General features: G+C 42.0%; 1 long non-coding RNA gene across 1 annotated transcript in view; it reads left to right on the forward strand.

Annotated features, from left to right (window-relative positions):
- Positions 1-19,457, forward strand: part of LOC124248863 (uncharacterized) — a 42,356-nt gene that overhangs the window by 14,277 nt on the left and 8,622 nt on the right. The window contains exon 2 of the long non-coding RNA XR_006891164.1: positions 3,348-3,455. This is a non-coding gene — a long non-coding RNA (uncharacterized LOC124248863). The remainder of the gene's footprint in view (positions 1-3,347; positions 3,456-19,457) is intronic.

A 19,457-nucleotide genomic window follows, 5' to 3' on the forward strand; every position in this document is an offset into this window, starting at 1 on the left:
ATTGCAGAACGCACTTTGTTCAAAACTACGGTTTCATTTCCACTTTTTGGGGAGCGGAGAGAGGTCGCACAATCTCTTTACTGAGTTTTTAATCGAGTTGCTATTCCACTCTTTCTTTTATGGAGCCATAGAAGTGTCTGTAACGAAAGATTAAAATGGTCCTGTGCAGTGTTTTGCAATGGCTATGCCCAAATAAAATATGACAGCTCTCTCATAGGGCCTATATGTAAGCAGAGGGAGCTCACTAACAAGCCATATTATGCTTTCTGCCATGCATACTGATTGCAAATTGTGTGGGTTCTCCTGGATGCCATAAAAAAAAAAAAAGGTGTGTGTGTGTGTGTGTGCTTAAGAGAGAGAGAGAGAGAGGGAGAGAATTTCTTTCTCCCAGCTGGTTATGAACCTTATGCATAGCAAGCAATGGAGAAATGAAGCTCAGATTTCCTGTAGCAGAGGACACACGCACACACACATACACACACTTACACACTGACAGGCTAATGGCTACTTTCCCAAAGAGTGGTTAGAAAGAAGTAGTAAATGGGACTGTGTTGATGCTGGGAGAAGACCCGGGCAAAGATCAAGATACCCAGCAACATATCGGATAACACATAATTGGCAGGTCACAGCCAAATGAGTGTAGTCATGCATCGCCGGGCAGGCCTTTGCCTGTGATAAAGACACTTGTAAACAATTCAGTCCCAGAACATGGCAATAATATGTTGATCCGGTGTGTAATGAGGTGTCCCTGGAATCAATAAGCAGTCCTGGAGAGCAGGGAGCAAGGGCAGTGGCTGTCTTTTTGATGACCTTTCCTCACCACCAAGGACCCCATCTCCCCTGAAGAGGACTTTTCTCATTTTGCAGCCAGCTCCGAGTGTCAGAACTTCCATTCGCAGCCAGCAAATGAACAGCCAGGCCCTGCATGCTAATGAAGTCCAGGCTATTTTGCACCTTTTCATCCGCACATTATGCTCTTGACTCTGGAGAAGGTGGGAATTAGGCCGGACCCTGGTGTCAGACTGCCTGATGGCTCGGCTCCGGAAAACTGGTAATTGAAGCTGATGACTGATGCGAGGGAGGCCTGAATTTGGAAATAAACAGTTTCAAGCACTGCATGTCATTTCTAGAGAGACTGCTGAGAGAATGGAAATGAGCTCCGTTTCTTGAATCTAATGCAGTTTCTCAGCAGGAAAAACACCGTCTTTTAGACAACAATGCCAGTCATTAAGATTTAAATGTTCTGGCGATAATAGAAGAACTGGCCTCCCTGTTCACAAACAGCACTTATGTAAATGTCTTTCAACACCCAGATCTACATTTAATCCACGCCCAGGAAGATAACTGTGTCGGCAAGCGGAACCAAATGCAATTCCTAGTCTATAAATATCATTCATAAGGAGAGAGAGCAAAACAGTAAAATTGTTTGCCAACATGTCACACAGGATTGCCTGTCAATGCCAGCAACAACGACAACTCCCTGTTGAAACAATGAAAGGACATTCGGAAGTCTACAATAAAATACCCCGAAGCCACACTTTTACTGGTTATTTTTGCACTGCTGTATTTCATTCCAAATAATATACCATCCTGGCCTTTTATGTGGAAATGGCACGAATGTTCCCTACCTTCCATGCAGAATCTACATTTGGATGGTGAATCTGTGTGTTTAGTGTTGCAACAGAAGCCCAAATCTGAACCCATTCGCTTATAATCTTTTAAAAGAAGTCCTTCCATCGTGTATTTATTTCATCTTCTCTTAACGTTAGTTACTAGGTTGCCAGAAAACCCCAGACCAAACGCGACAAATGGTTTTTAGTCTTTTCTCCCCAATCTGCTGTGATTAATTGGACTTTGTGTTACTGTATGCAAAAAGAAGGGCTTGTCACCCACACACAGCCTTTTGTGTTTTAAGAGGCTTTAAAATCGTTTTTACTAGACATCCCTCCAGCCCAGTTCTTCCTGTGCAGGTGAAACACCTTCAGGGAGAAAATTACAAGCCCGGAGAAGAGGAGAACAAGGCCAGTGGTATTTATCATGGCAGGCCGGAGTGATTCATGAATAACCATCGGTTTGCTCTTTTCTCGCTTCTCTGCCCTACTAGAAGTGAGATTTCGATATTTTGGGCCTTTTTCAATTTAATGGTGACATACAGGATTCTCACAGGGAGTCTTTGGTTTGTTAGCGACATCAAGGATATCAGTACAACTTGAAAGAAACCGAAGGCAGCTGGGGTGTTATTGTCACTTCAGTTTAAAGGTAGCAAACCTATCTCGCAGAGAATCAACACTGAATTATTTCAACATTTCAAAAATATAGATAAGCAATGCATTTCTAATAGCGTGGATACTGTGGATACTGGATAGGGCAATGAATATTCAGCAATCTTTTGCATGAAATATATGAAACTCAATGAGAAATAGGTTAAGTCTTAAACACACACACACACACACAGGCACACCTACCCCTCATTGTGACAATGTTGCTCCATTCTGACATTATTCCTGTCTTGTGGGGTCTCCCATGACATAATGGCTAAAAAAGAGGGAGAAAATTGGGGTCACTAAAATGCAATAATGGTAACCGCAGGCTCTGTGTGCATGAAGTCCATGTACACCGGGAATTCAATATTTGTATAGTGTGTCCAGAGCAGTGCTGCTTTCTTTGAAAAGCTTTTATGTGTATTTTCTCACTGGCCTCTCATGGCAATCCTATGGCACAAAAGTCTGTTTTATTAACATGTAAGAAAAGGGAGGCGAGAGAAATCATGTGATTTTTCTAAGGTCACACAGCAAATACAGTGGTAAAGCCAGAGTCGGAACTTTCTGTTGTAAACGTTTGCCATGGTGCTCTCTTCTATAAATCCCTGTTCCCCTGTGTAGATACTTTCGATAAAGAAATGTAGTCAGTACTAGGCTATTTCTACTTTCATCCTTCACAAGCACTATCTCTTCTGTTGCTGTTATGAGGTTGAAATTGTTCTGACTTGGAAGCAGGATGTGCAACTCCAACTGTCCTGGGGAAGAATAGCCAAGAACAAGGGTTTTTCCAGTCTTCAATGGTCCCTGGCGGTGACTACTATGGTAATAGCATCCTTTTTGTGTGGAGAGCATTGCCTGGATAAGGAGCAGTGATTCAGTGTAGTTTAAGGGTTAAGAACCTGGGCTTGGCTTTGGTTCAAATCTTGCATCTGTCACTGTATCAGCAATAGCAGAAAAGGAGAGTGGGCCATTTCTTGCTCATGTACTGGGAGTTCCAGAAGCAGGCAGTCTAGCCTGGAATAGAACAGGCCCCATGATGCTATCAATGTCCCAGGTTCTTTTGTTTTTCTATTCCACCTTTTTTAGAACACTGATTCCACCTCCACATCGCCTCATGGGCATGTCATGGCTGTGCAGTTTCAGCAGTCTCATCTGAAGGGGGGAAGAAGAGAGGAGGGCCCCGCAAAGAGCCAGGTGAGTCGCTGTCCATTCAAGGAGCTTTCGGGAAGCAGCTCCACCCCTCAACGTGTGTCTACAGCTCATTGGGAAAGACTTTCACATGGCTGTTTCTACCTACAAAGAAGGCTGGGAGGAGAAAACTTGAAGCTGACGTGTCACTGCTCCCTCCGTCGTCTGACTTCTCGTACTAAGGAAGAAAAGAACAGACATTGTGTAATTAATTGAAGGAAGAGTTTGCTGCCACAAAGACTGACTAGATGTGTGAATCCCAGCTAGTTATCTAACTTCTTTAAGTCTCAGTTTACTCATCTGTCACATGGGAAAAGATAGCAGCCCCTTCCTCCCTACGATACCAGGGTTGTGAGAATAAAATGAGGTGTTTCACGCTAAGTGCCCATTTCAGTCTCCGGCACAGAAACGTTAAGATACTGTGATCTAAAATGAGGTATGAAAATATGCTCAGCCTTAACTAAAGATCAGGGAAGTGCAAATTAAAACTCCAAAAGGATGTCATTCTTCTCTCCTTTCCAATTGACAAAAATTAAAATAAATAATAATGTGTGAGGGACAAGTTCTCAGGGACGTAAGCACTCTCCTAAACCACCAGTGAGATAACTGGGATGGTGTTTTTGGAGGGCAATTTGGCAGCAACCTTTCTCCTTGGAATCCATCCTAGGAAAATATTTGTGTAAATGTATAAAATGACCTGTCTGACAAGAGTCACTGAAACACTGCTTGTAATAGGAAAAAGCCCCAAACAACAAAAACTGCACATATCCAAATGAGGAATGTTTAATTAAACTGTAGTACATCCATGCCATGGCTTATTATGCAGAAGATTAGAAGAATGAGGAAGATCTGTGTGTACGCAGAGATAAGGAAAGAAAGAAGGGAAGAAATATTAAGAACTTATTAAGTGAAAACAACAAGCTGCAGAATGACATGTAGGATATGATGTCATATATTTAACTCATACTTCACACGGTACTCTAAATCATTCTTTCTCTCTCTGTCTCTGTCTGTCTCTGTGTATATGCACACACATAGAGAATTCCAGATTTAAAAAAAAAAATCACCTTTTGGTTAAGTATATATATATACTTCCAGCATCTGCCCAAAATTTTAATCATGATGTTGAGCAGGGCTTGTCCCACCAATCCACCAGGTTCTGACAGCAAAGGGAATTTGTTCAGAGACGGATCCCAGCTCAAGTCCGTGCAATCCTTATTCTCAGGATTTTTGCCAGTATTCATCTTTTGGTTGAAAAAAAATATATATATATAGATTGATGTAGATACTTGTAATTGTATAGCTAATGCTCTAGAAAGAAATACACCCAATAGATAATGATCACCTCTGGACTCAGAGCAGGGGAATGGTCAAAGAAACTTTATTTTTGGCCTCATCTGTAATGATTTATCTGAATGATTTTTTTTTTTTTAAGATTGGCACCTGAGCTAACATCTGTTGCCAATCTTCCTTATTTTTTCTTCTTCTCTCCAAACCCTACCAGTACATAGTTGTATATTCTAGTTGTAGGCCCTTCTGACTCTGTTACGTGGGGTGCCACCTCAGCATGGCTTGATGATTGGTGCTGGTTCTGCACTCAGGATCTGAACCGGTGAAACCCTGGGCAGCTGAAGCGGAGCATGCAAACTTCAGCGCTCAGCCATGGGGATGGCCCCCTAAATGATATTTTAAATGTACGCTTTTATTGCAATATTGTTAGGAGGCAATTCTCCGCGAGTCTCATTTTATATTGCATGTTTTGTGAGCAAAGGCACTGACAACTTTTCTTCCAGACTATCTGTTCAAGGATGTTTGTACAGCAATCAGCTTTACAAGACAGAGAAAGAGTCTCCTTCTGAGGCAAGGGCAGGTCTGTTTGCTGTCCAGTATAATAAAGATAATGACCCCCTACAGCACCAAGTTTGAGCAGTATTTGCTTGCAGCCCCTTTAAAAGACTGAGATTTCCTAAGCTCAGGGCTCTTCAGGTCTGATGCAGACCCCGTGTGTGTGCAGCATCCACCTGGGCCCACCTTCATGTCACCCCCGTGGTACTTGAGAGTCAAAGGGAACTGACGGCAACGTGAAGCTCATGTTTGCTGTGAATAATAAAGTCCTTTGTCTCTGATCCAGGAGTCTCCTGGATTCTGCCAGCACCCATGAGATTGTGGCAGGCTAAACTCTCAGCCCATTCACAGTACTCATAAATATAACGTAGGTATTGAAAAGAAAACCTATAAGTGTATAGTTTGAAGAATTTTCACACAGTTGACCCACTCATGTAACCAGCACGACATCCAGAAAAAGAACATTACCAGTGTCACAGAAATCTCAGTGATGTCTCCCTTAGTCGATAGCCCCCCAAGGGTAACACACTCCTATCTAACAGCATGGATTACTTTTGTCTTTTTTTGTTGTTGTTGAGGAAGATTCACCCTGAGCTAACACCTGTTGCCAATCTTCCTCTTTTTTGCCTGAGGAAGATTTACCCTGAGCTAACATGTGTGCCAATCTTCCTATATTTTGTATGGAGGTCACTACCATCGCATGGCTAATGAGTGGTGTAGGTCCATGCCCGAACCTGCAAATCTGGGCCACCAAAGCAGAGTGTGCCAAACTTAACCACTATGCCATTGGGCCGGCTCCCTAGTTTGGCCATTTTTGAACTTTACATCAATTGAACCATACAATTTGTACTCTTTTGTGTTTGGATTCTTTCTTGCAACATTACGTTTATAAGATTCATCCATATCATTACGGATAGTTGTAGGTCATCATAATCATTGCTGTGTCAATAAGCCACAATCTATATATCCTACTGTTGATGGACGTTGCACTATTTCAGGTATTTTACTATGAAATTCTTTCCTTTCTGCCCCCAGTTTTATTGAGCTGTAACTGCATACATCACTGTATAAGTTTAAGGTATATAGCATAATGGTTTGATTTACACATATTGTGAAGTGATTATGCAGTAAGTTTAGTTAGCATCCATCATCTCATTTAGATACAACAAAGAGAAAAAGAAAAAAAGAAAGAAATGTTTTTTACTTGTGATGAGAACTCTTGAGATTTATCTTCTCAACAAATATCATTTATATCACACAGTAGTGTTAACTATAGTCATAATATTGTACATTACATAGCTAGTACTTATTCATCTTATAACTGGAAGTTTGTACCTTTTGACCACCTTCTTTCAATTCCCCCGATTGTTTCTTTTTTAAAGGAGAGCATATTTATATATTACTTGTATGATTTAAAAACATTTTTTATTGCAGTAACATTGGTTTATAACATTATATAAATTTCAAGTGTACTTCATTATATTTTGATTCCTGTGTAGATTACATATGTTCACCACGCAAAGACTCATTACAACCCATCACCACACACGGTGCCTAATCACCCCTCTCGCCCTCCTCTCTCCCCGTTTCTCCTCCGGTAACCACCAATCCAGTCTCTGTTTCTATGTGTTTGCTTGTAGTTTTTATCTTCTATTTATGAGTGAGATCATGTGGTATTTGACTTTCTCCCTCTGACTTATTTCACTTAGCATAATACCCTGAAGGTCCATCCATAGTGTCACAAATGGCCGGATTTCATTGTTGCTTATAGCTGAGTAGTGTTCCATTGTGTATATGTACCACATCTCCTTTATCCATTTGTCCCTTGATGGGCACCTAGGTTGCTTCCAAGTCTTGGCTATTGTGAATAAGGCTGCAATGAACATAGGGGTGCATGTATCTTTACGCATTCATGTTTTCATGTTCTTTGGATAAATACCCAGCAGTGAAATATCTGGATCATATGGTAGTTCTATTATTAAATTTTTGAGGTGTCTCCATACTGTTTTCCATAGCAGCTGCACTAGTTTGCGCTCCCACCAGCAGTGTATGAGAGTTCCCTTCTCTCCACATCCTCTCCAACACTTATGATTTTGTTCTAGAAATTTTCAAACATACACAGAAGTAAAAAGAATGATATAATGATCCCCTATACACCCATGGCCCAACTTTAACAAGTATCAACTTCTGACATTTTGTTATAATTACTTATAAAATTGTATTTTATATATAGTTACATTGTAATTACAATCTATTAATTGTGATTACAATTATAATTGTTACAATTTAATAATATTTAAAAAGAAATAGGCCAACTTTTTGCCCCCCTGAATTGCTTTCAAGATGAAGGCATCTCTATGATGAAAGAATAATATCAACTTGCTCTCATGGTGACCTTATTTGGCCTCATGCCTTTAAGTACCATCTATATCTGGTTGGCATCCAAGTTTATTTCTCTAGTCAAAACCCCTCTGTTGAACTCCAGATTCATATATCCATCTGCCTCCTTGACATCTCTACTTGGATGTCATTTTAGGTCTGGTTCCTCAGAAGTAGACCTTAGATGAGGGTTTGTGTACAAGTGATCCATAAGGAGATACTCTTAGGAGATACTAGTAAGGTGTTGGGGGAAGCAGGACAGACAGAGAAGGTGAGGAAATCAGGCAAGGTGCAATATCAGGCAGAGTTCCAGAGAGGGTGGCTTCACCCTGACCCCACAAAGGTGCTCTGGAGTGTGAGTTATGCCTCGCAATTCGTCCCAGTGCAAGAATTGGGAGCTGGGCTATTCTATTTCTGCACTCATCAGTCATTGTCCAAGGGTGGCTCTCTGCAGGGCACAAACACCCAGGCACTTCTGGCTTGGCAGCAGAGCATCAGCAGAGTCTGCTACTGAGTCCAGTAGATATCTCAAATGTAATGTGTCCAAAACTTCTGACACTCCTCCCCCAACTCCCATCTCCAAAGTACGTCCTTCCAGTACTTACACAAAACCCCTTGGCATCACCCATGTCTCCCCTCTTTCTGTCACATCTCTGTCAACACATTAGGGAATAGGTTGGCTCTACCTTTAAAATGTATCTAGAATATTCTCATCCCCTCCACTGCCACCTCGCTGAGCCACCATCCTATCTCACTTGAATTACTGTCAGAGTTTCCCAGTTTGTCTCCAGGCATCTACGCTTCTACCCGCCCCGGATCAGTGTCTTCTCAGGAAAGCAGCAAGGGAAGTCCTTTTAAAATGGAAGTGATCATGTTAGTCCTCTAAACAAAAGCTTTCCATGCCTCTCCATTTCCCTCAGAGTAAAGTCAAGTTCCTTACACAATGGCCGACAAGGCCATGCTCAGTTCCCTGCCTCCCACCTGTTTACCTCTTGACCTCTTCTCCTCCTACACACCCTGTCGCTCACCCCCTCCAGCTGCACTGGTCTCCTTGCTGTCTGCTGAGCACACCAGGTCTGAGTCTGTCAATCCCTCTGTCTGGAGTATTTTTCTCCAGATAATTGCGGAGCTCCCTCCCTCACCTCCTGCAAGTCTGTTCAGTGTCTCCTTCTCAAGGAGGTCTAACTGGACAGCACTATTCAAAATGGCGACTATTCTCCCTGTCCCTTATCTCTCTTTCCTTGCTCTTTTTTTTTCATAGCATACCATATACTTTACTCCCTTAATGTGTGTATTGTTTACTATCTGTCTGCTCCCACTAGAAGGTAAGCTCTGTGAGGACAGGAATTCCTGTGTGTTTAGTTCGCTGAGGTACACCAAGCTCCTGGAATAGTTCAGATACACAGCATATGCTCAAGAAGTCTTTGCTGAATGAATGATCTTCTGTAAATCTCAATTTATTGATACTATCTCAAAGGAATTTTCTTAGATTCAAGACCAGCTGTCTTTTAAGTTGTACCCCTGCAGTGTCCAGTCAATGGCTGTAGACTGCCCCCAGGGGCAGGCAGCTCCCTTCAGCTGAGGACTGTTTCTGGGAAGAGACTCAACAGTGAGTCCTAAGTAGGCAACTGCCGTGCAACCTGCAGTGAGTGCCTTAGCCCTGCAGGGGGACTCTGGCCAGTCCCACAGCGTCCACCACAGATGTCCCTGTGCCTCTCAGGTGCACTTGCTGCATGTCAATTCACCCCTTCAGGATTCTCCTGTTTTTTTCGGGGGGAAATGTAACTAGGAGAGGAAGGTTAGTGGGATGAACCTGGTGCTGCAGCTGTGTTGGGGCCGCAGTTGGTACTCATCTTCTCCCTCCCCTGCTAACTGTTCTTGAGTTCCCTCAGTCTCAGCCTCTCCTGGCCTAGGTGGCTTACCTGTTAGGATGACCCAGGGGGAGTCATCCTTAAGGAGTCTGAGCCTCTGGTCTCCTTGCTCTTTGTAGACTGTGGCTCCTGCACTTGTCTATTTACCATCAAAACAGGTCAGGGGAAGGCCAAGAGGCACCCACCTGGGTGCCACACACCCAGGTTCCTCCTTGCTTCCATTGTGTAACAGCAGCCTTACCTCTTCCTAGTGATCAGGGTCAATTACCCTGCCAGGATGGGGACTTCGCTCCTGGCTTTCTGGTCTCTTGGCATGAGGAGCCCAAAGTTGGCATTCATCACTTAGGGTTTAATGGGTCTCTTGCATACCCTGGAGGAAGTGTTCCTCTTCTTGGGAACTAGGATGTCTAGAACCACAGAAACTAGAATTGCAGAGATAGGAAGTGCAGATTCTTCAATAAATCACTGGAAGTGATGGTGTATAGGGCCACTTCCACGCTCACTCCTTGGTTCCCAGACCTATTTATTTCACCTACTGTGAACTCAGTACCACATAATGGTCACTGATTTATGGTATGTGCCACATTCTGGAGGATAAAGGTCCATCCTTGCACGATATTGTATCTCAGCTGGCACATTGGCTATGCCTTGTATGGGTCGTTTAACTAGTCTATCAGGCTGGAAGTTCCTTTGTGGTGTTGAATGCAGTAGAACTAGAAGACCCCCATGGACACGAGACCACTGGTGGACCATCTTTGCTATAAAGTAGGCCCTTCAGTCCAATGTGACATAATGTGGGACCTTGTGTTGGTGGATCCATGACTCTGTAAGCTCTCTAAGCAGGGTGCTGACTGAGACTCTGAGGGCAGGGCAGGCAAACTCATTCTTGGAATAGATATTGACTCCAGTCAAGAGGAATGGCCATTCCTTCCAGGGTGGAAGGGGTCCAGTGTAATTAACCTTCTATCAAGTGAGTGGTTGGTCTCCTTGAGGGATGGTACCATAATAGGACCATCGGTTCCTGTGTTTGGCATATTGGACATTCTGTAGCAGCATTAGCCATGGTGAGTGAGAGCTCATGCTGTCGGGCCCATGCTTGACCCCCATACTGCCATCATGCCCAGTTAGTTCACACACATATTTTGCCGGCACTGAGATAGCTGATGATAGGGGAGGGCTGAATCATTTTCTCTACTTGATTTTTTAGTGTCTTTTCTGTGGTGTCCTTAACATGAGATATGAAAATCCTTATACTTCATACTCACTTCATTTTGTCCATCCACATGCTTCAATCTCAAAATTCTTTGTTCCTCGTCTTCTTATTTCGCTCCTTTTGGGCCCTTGATCTACCCACTAAGTCATTTGCCACTGCCTGTGAGTTTTTATGCAGTCTTCCCTTGGGCCACTTCTCTTTCCACATAAAGTGGATGATCCTTTGCACCGCCCCAAAACTCTGCTCATTGGGAGGATTTTCCGGCTGTTAGGGCCACCCCTCAGTGGGGCCGTAGTGCAACTATTGTCCGTTTTCTGCTTCTACCCATCTACTGAATCAATCTGTGACCAAGACTGGTGTTTTTCCTTCCCTGTCAGCTGGTCATAAAGGACGCACCCGTGTGGTTCACATATTACTTTCGGGAGAGAAACTGGTGGTGGATGGCACGGATGTCCGGCCATGTGGTTATGTAATCATTTGCCCTTTCTGAACCTGCTCATGCTCCAACCTGGATCTACCACATCCATTTTGCAAGGGATTACTCTTGGGTCTGCCCTTCCTTAAGACTCTATAGGTCTAATAGAATCCAGCTTATGATGGGCTATTCTGGCTGCAGAGTCACTTGCTGCTTCATTGTCAAGTACTCAATCTTTGCCTGGGCCCAGAAGACCACTTGGAGCAATTGCTCCCCATGACCATTTTTAAAAAAATTTTGGTAAAAAACACAAACCATAAAGTTAACCATCTTAACCATTTTTAAGTGTTCAGTTCAGTGGTGTCAACTACATTTATATTGCTGTGCAACCATCACCACCATCCATCTCCAGAACTCTTTTCATTCTGCAAAATAAAAATTCTGTACTCATTAAATAGTAGCTTCCCGTTCTCCCCTCCCCACTGTCCCTGGCAACTACCATTCTACTTTCTGTCTCTATGCATTTGACTACTCTAAGTACCTCATAAAAGTGTAATCACACAGTGTCTGTCCCTTTGTATCTGGCTTATTTCACTTAGCATAATATCCTCAAGGTTCATCCATATTGCAGCATATGTCAGAATTTCTTTCCTTTTTAAGGCTGAATGATATTCTGTTACAAGTATATTCTACATTTTGAGGATAAGTTTTTTTTTTGAATGGTGTAAAATTCTGTACTGCTGATGGCCTGGACTTATTCCAGAACTCTAGGGTCTGACATTGTGATTCTTTTACTGGGACATACATAAACTCCACTGGGCATCTTTTCCTACCACATATGCCTCTGAATACCACAAGATCTGTCAGATTGTATGGCCCAAGAGGCAGGCCTGACCTGCTGCAGGACCCTTTCCTGCTCTGAGCCCCATCAAAGCTGGCAGCGTTTTGCATCACTTGGTGGATTGGTTGGGGAAGCACTCCCAAGCATTTCCCACCAGAACCTGAATAGGTTTACCAGGCATTGCATGAGATTCAGTAACTTGTTTTTTTCCTTTGGAGATGTTCCATCATGCCTCAGACCACTAAAAACTTCATTGATGGGTAGTTTCCTCAATCTTCATAGGGTTTATCTCCCATTCTCTGTTTTACCATTTCTTGCTCATTTGGTCCTATTAACTTAATGTCATCGATACCTGGACCAATGTGATGTTCTCCTGGGTATCCAACCAGTAAAAGTCTCTATGGACATAGAGTCTATGGACCTATAGTCCATTGGTCTAATGGAAGGAGAGTTTTCATAGACCTGGGAAAAGATTGCAAATGTATGCCGTTATCCATCTTGGGTAGATACAGACTGCTTCTGGTCCTCATTCCTGATGAGTATGGGAAAGAAAACATCCTCCAAATCAATGGCTACATGCCACTTACCTGAAGCAGGTCAATCTGCTGTACAGATACCACATGGAGCACAGCTATGGCTGCAGCTATGACTTTGTTCCATTTGCACTTAGTCCACGATCACTCTCCAGTGTATGTCTTGGCTTTGTAGGGCCAAATTGGTGAATTAAATGAGGAGATAATGGAGACAACTCCTCCCTCCTTCAGATCTTTAAGAGTGACCATAATTTCTGCCATTCTCCTAGACTATGACATTGTTTTTGATGCAACCTCTTGACTAAGAGCAGAGGGGGCTATTTCAGAGGGTGCCATTTGACTTGGCTTTCCCCACTATGATAGCTCTTACATCACAGGAACCAATGTGGTGATTGTGCCAACTACAAAATATATCCATTCTATACCATTAGATAAGTCCACAGATGCAGTGGACCCACTGAGATCCTGGCCAGGACTCTACTTATACCTTCCCCAATCTAATAGGGATTCCATAATGATACTTTGGTTCCTTGGGTATCAAAGTAATGTCAGTCCCTGTGTTCAAGGGCCCTAAAAATGCTTGGGATGCAATCTCTTTTCTGGAAGGTCAGCCTTCAGAGGATCAGCTGTGGCCACAATAACCCTTCTCAAGGAAGTGTAAATTTAGGTCACAAATTCATGTTAAGGCTAGGGAGTGGGAGGATTTTCAGGGGAGGTTTTTTTCCTGCCTATTGTCCATGTTAAAACAGGTAATTTTTTTGCCTTCCACTTACATGAGGGAGATTGTCTTTTCTGATTTACTTTTACTGAAGTGTGTTTTTTTTGGGAGATGCTGTTTTATGTGAGGTGTTTCTAATTCCCCACCTTCTATGAGCCCTGCCTTCTGTTTCCATGGGCAAGTCATCAAATGAAAGTTTTTTCCTACCGGGTAGTGGCATCTGGTTTCAGGTGAGCTGATGGTTTTAATGCTTACTTATCTCTCTGGATTCCTGATTTCACGTTGTTTTGGCCCCTGAGGATTTGGGTTGTTTTCTTACCTGTGTGATATCCCTCCCAAATCAGTATGTTGAACCCTAACCCCCAGGACCCCAGAATGTGACTGTGTTTAGAAACAGGACCTTTAAAGAGGTGATTAAGGTAAAATAAAGCCTTTAGTGTGGGCCTAACCCAACCTGACTGGTGTCCTTATAAGAAGAGAAAACTTGACACACAGAGAGACACTAGGGATGTACATGCACAGAGGAAAGACCATGCGAGGACACAGTGAGAAGGTGGCCATCTGCAAGCCAAGGAGAGAGGCCTCAAGAGCAACCAAACCTCCTGACATGGTGATCTTGGACTTCCAGCCTCCAGAAATGGAAGGCAATAAATTTCTTTTGTTTAAGCCAACCAGTCTGTGATAGTTTGCTATGGCAGCCCTAGCAAACTACTACACTGTATCTGAAAAAGATTTTTAAAAATTTATCTGAATCATTAATGACTTTGCAGCAGAATGTTATTCAGGGTAGGCAGTCAAACTAACTGCTGTTTAAGTCCATCTCCTTACATTTCTATGAATTTTCTTATAAATATTGTGAAGTTGTTGTGAATTGTATACAAGTTTATAACTATTGTCTTCTGAATGGATTCTGTCTGTTATCAGTATGGGACACATCTTTTTCTTATTTGTTTGTTTATTTATATAATTTTCTAATCATATTTGGTCTAATAATATTTCTACTGTCCCTTTCTTTCCTCCCTCCCAACCCAACCCTCCTCCCTTCCTTCCTACATTTGGATAGTATATGTTTTCATTCCCATTATTTGCAAGCTTCCTGTGTTGTTTGCTTTGGATTGTTTCTTATTATTGGAATATATTCAATTTTTGAATTCAGTTAAAAAATGTATATATTTTCAATGTTATTTAATAATCCAGATATAGATATCTATTTTTATCTGGATTATTTGTCTTTTTTATTGTTGAGTTGTAGGAGGTCTTTATATATTCTGAATACTAGACTCTTGGTTGATACATGATACATGATTTGCAAATATTTTCTTGCATTCTGTGGGTTATTGTATCATTTTTCTGACAGTATACTTTGAAGCACAAAAGTTTTTAATTTTGACAACGTTCAATGTGTGTATTTTTAATTTGATTGTTTGTGCTTTTGGTGACATTTCTAAGGAAGCTTGCCCAATCCAATGTTACACAAATTTTTTAAAAGAGTTTCATAGTTTTAACTCTTATATTTAGATCTATGATCTGTTTTGAGATAATTTTTGTATATGGTGTGAAGTAGGGCTCTAAATTCATCCTTTTGCATGTGGCTATCAAGTTGCCTCACCACCATTTATTTAAAAGATTATTCTTTCCCTCATTGAATGGTTTGCACCCTTCTTAAAATCAATTGACCATGGAGGTGATGTCAGCAACATGGTGGAGTAAGCAGTTTTCTTTGTCTCTCCCCCTTTGAACTACAACTAATTGGACATTCATTGGTCAAAGGATATCCACATAGCATCTCAGGACGCCTGAGAGAACCATGCTGCTGTACATGGGAAGGTGGGCGGACTTCCCCCTGGGAGGAGGTGGAGATAGGTGAAAACTCACCAACCGCCAGACAGCCTAGTACCTGCAAGTGACTTTCTACCAGCTGACACGCTCATAGCATCGCCACAGCACCAAGGGCGGGTGTGCGTGTGTATCAGCAGCGTGACAGTGGAAACAGGTGACTACAGCCCTATCTAAGCCCCCAGTGATTGCTCCTTAGCCCAGTGGGAAAATCCATGGTCCCACAGAAGCCGCAGGGAAAGCCCCTACTCGGCATTAGCGGAGAGGCCCCACCCTCTCCGCTAATTCAGAACTCTCAGCATTCAGAACTCTGGGAGGCCCTGAGGCAAAAGAAGTCCGGCCTGCACAGCAACCTGCCAGCTGCCTCTAACACACAAAGTCCTGCTGTGGCCCAGAGGGGCAAGGGAGACCCAGAGGGACCGTGGGAGTGGGTGGTGGCAGGTTGGAGCCCCAGTGAGCCTGCTCCATGGTTCAGAAGGAAAATCCATGGCCCCACGGCAGCTGCAGGGAAAGCCTCTGTGCAGCATGAGTGGAGAGGCCCCACCCAGCAATCACAAGGCTGGAAGGCCCTGGGGCAGAAGTAGCACAGCTGGGTGAGCTAACCACAGACTGCAGTAGATACCCATAGCTCTGCTGTGACCCATAGTGGACAAGTGAGATCTTGCGGGACCTGACAATGGCAGAGCTGCGAGTCTAGGTGAACGTGCTCCTGGCCACTGTGAAAGCCCATAACACTGCTGCACACCCTAAGGAGGGAGCACATCTAGGCGGTCTGTGATAGTAGGCAACAGCAACACGAGGCCCCCTTGCGATTGTCCTCACAGTGGATGAGAGACCCCCCCACAGGGCCACTGTGATCATGAGGAGGGGCCCAGGTCTAGTCAGCAACAGCTGACAGGGATCCTCTTTGGTTCGGATTACACAGCTGCTGCCTGCCCCCCTCCGGTAGAAGCAAGAGGAAGCAGTAACTAAGCTCTATCTCTATGCGGAGGCACAAATCCATGCCATCACTCAGTATGAAAAATATATTAAATATCCAGAATGGAAGGAAAGTGACAAGTACCCAGAAAATAATCCCAAAGACACCAAAATCTATAACCTAAATGACAATGAATTCAAAATAACCATCATTAAAAAACTCAATGAGTTAAAAGAGAATACAGATAGACAACTCAACAAGTTCAGGAGCTATGTCACAAAAGAGCTTGATACTATAAAGAAGAACCAATCAGAAATGTTGGAGATGAAGAACACAATGGAGAAGATTAAGAACAATCTGGACTCTCTGAACAGTAGGGTTGATAATATGGAAGACAGAATTAGCAATTTGGAGGATAGGAATATAGAAATGCTACAGATAGAGGAGGAGAGAGAACTAAGACTAAAAAGAAATGAAGAAACTCGCTGAGAAATATCAGATTCAATTAGGAAATGCAAATAAGGATTATAGGTATCCCAGAGGGAGAAGAGAAGGAGAAGGGGGCAGAAAGCCTGTTCAAAGAAATAATGGCTGAGAACTTCCCAAAACTGGGGAGAGAGATGGAAATCCATGTGACAGAAGCAAATAGATCTCCAAACTTTATCAGTATAAAAAGACCAACCCCAAGGCATATAGTAGTGAAGCTTGCAAAAGTCAATGACAAAGAGAAAATACTAAGGGCAGCCAGGCAGAAGAAAATAACCTACAAAGGAACCCCCTTTAGGGGCTGTTAGCAGATTTCTTAGCAGATATCTTACAGGCTAGAAGAGAGTAGAATGATATATTCAAAACTCTGGAGGACAAAAACTTGCAGCCAAGAATACTCTATGCAGTGAAAATATCCTTCAAATATGATGGAGAAATAAAAACTTTCCCAGATAAACAAAAGTTAAGGGAGTTCATTGCCACAAGACCTCTCCTACAAGAAATGCTCAGAAAGACCCTCATACCTGAAAAAACAAAAAAAGGAAAGGGGTTACAAAACCCAGAGCAAAGGAGATAAGTAGAAAGACAAAATCAGAAAGTTGCAGCTCTCCATCAGAACAGGCTACCAAAGGCTAAGTATAACATTAAAGATAAAAGGAAGGAAAACACCAAGAATAAATATAATCTTGTCATTTTAACCACAAACTCACAACACAAGAAGGAAGAAAAAAAATCTGACAATAACAACCTAGAAGGGGAAGAGGAAAGGGATGGAATGGCTTAATCTAAGGAAATAAGAGGCTATCAGAAAATTGACTATCTCATCTATGAGATGTTTTATACAAACCACATGGTAACCACTAAACAAATAACAAAAATAAAGACACAAATTATGAATAACAAGAAAGCCAATATAGAAAACTACCTACCTGAATTGGTAGTCCAAAAATCATGGGACGAGAAACAAAGGAAATGCAAGAGAACTGGAAAACAAGCAATAAAATGGCAGCATTAGGCCCCCACATTTCAATAATCACTCTAAATGTAAATGGATTGAACTCTCCAATCAAAAGACACAGAGTGGCAGGATGCATCAAAGAACAAGACCCAACAATATGCTGCCTTCAGGAAACACACCTCAGCCCCAAAGACAAACACAGACTCAGAGTGAAGGGATGGAAGACGATACTCCAAGTTAATAATGAACACAGGGAAGCAGGTGTTGCCATACTTATATCAGACAAAGTAGACTTCAAAGCAAAACAGATAAAGAAAGACAAAGAGGGGCAGTTTATAATGATAAAGGGACACTCCACCAAGAAGACATAACACTTATAAACGTATACACACCCAACACAGGAGCACCAAAGTATGTAAAGCAACTATTAACAAAACTAAAAGGAGACATCAACAACAATACGATAATAGTAGGGGACCTCAACACCCCACTAACATCAATGGATAGATCATCCAGACAGAAAGTCAACAAGGAAATTATAGAATTAAATGAAAAGCTAGACCAGATGGACTTAATAGATCTATATAGAGCGCTCCATCCAAAAACAGCAGATTACACATTCTTCTCAAGTGCACATGGAACATTCTCAAGGATAGACCATATCTTGGGAAACAAAGCAAGTCTCAACAAATTAAAGAGGGTTGAAATAATATCAGGCATCTTTTCCAACCATAATGCTATGAAACTAGAAATCAACTACAAGAATAAAGCTGGGAAAGGGGAAAAAATGTGGAGACTAAACAACATGCTACTGAACAAACAATGGATTATTGAAGAAATTAAAGAAGAAATAAAATATTATCTGGAGACAAATGAAAACACACCATACTGACTCATTTGGGATGCAGCAAAAGCAGTCTTAAGAGGGAAATTCATTGCAATACAGGCTCACCTCAATAAACAAGAAAAATCTGAGATAAGCAATCTCAAACGACACCTAACATAATTGGAAAAAGAAGAACAAACAAAGCCCAAAGTCAGTAGAAGAAGGGAAATAATAAAAATTAGAGCAGAAATAAATGCAACTGAAACAAAAATGACAGTAGAAAGGATCAATGAAACAAAGAGTTGGTTCTTTGAAAAAATAAACAAAATTGACAAACCCTTAACCAGGCTCACTAAGAAAAAAAGAGAGAAGACTCGAAGAAACAAAATTAGAGATAAGAGAGGAGAAATCACAATGGATACCACAGAAATACAAAAGATCATAAGAGAATACTATGAAAAACTATATGCCAACAAATTGGACAACCTAGAAGAAATGGATAAATTCGTAGACTCTTACAACCTCCCAACACTGAAGCAGGAAGAAATAGAGAATCTGAATAAACCAATCACAAGTAAAGAAATTGAAATAGTAATCAAAAACCTCCCCCAAAATAAAAGTCCAGGACCAGATGGCTTCTCTGGAGAATTCTACCAAACATTCAAAGAAGATTTAATACCTATCCTTCTCAAACTATTCCAGAAAATAGAGGAAGATGGAGCACTCCCTAATACATTCTATGAAGCCAACATCACCCTGATCCCCAAACCAGACAAGGACAACACAAAGAAGGAAAACTACAGGCCAATACCACTGATGAACATAGATGCAAAAATCCCCAACAAAATTTTGGCAAACCAAATACAGCAATGCACTAAAAGATTATACACCATGATCAAGTGGGATTTATACCAGGGACACAGGGATGGTTCAACATCCACAAGTCAATCAAAGTGATACACTACATTAACAAAATGAGAAACAAAAACTACATGATCATCTCAATAGATGCAGAGAAAGCACTCAAGATCCAACATCCATTTATGATAAAAACTCTCAGTAAAATGGGTATAGAAGGGAACTACCTCAACATAATAAAAGCCATATATGACAAACCCACAGCCAACATCATACCCAATGGGCAAAAACTGAAAGCCATCCCTCTGAG

The sequence above is a fragment of the Equus quagga genome, chromosome 12 (genome assembly GCF_021613505.1).
Source record: "Equus quagga isolate Etosha38 chromosome 12, UCLA_HA_Equagga_1.0, whole genome shotgun sequence".
Taxonomy (NCBI): domain Eukaryota; kingdom Metazoa; phylum Chordata; class Mammalia; order Perissodactyla; family Equidae; genus Equus; species Equus quagga.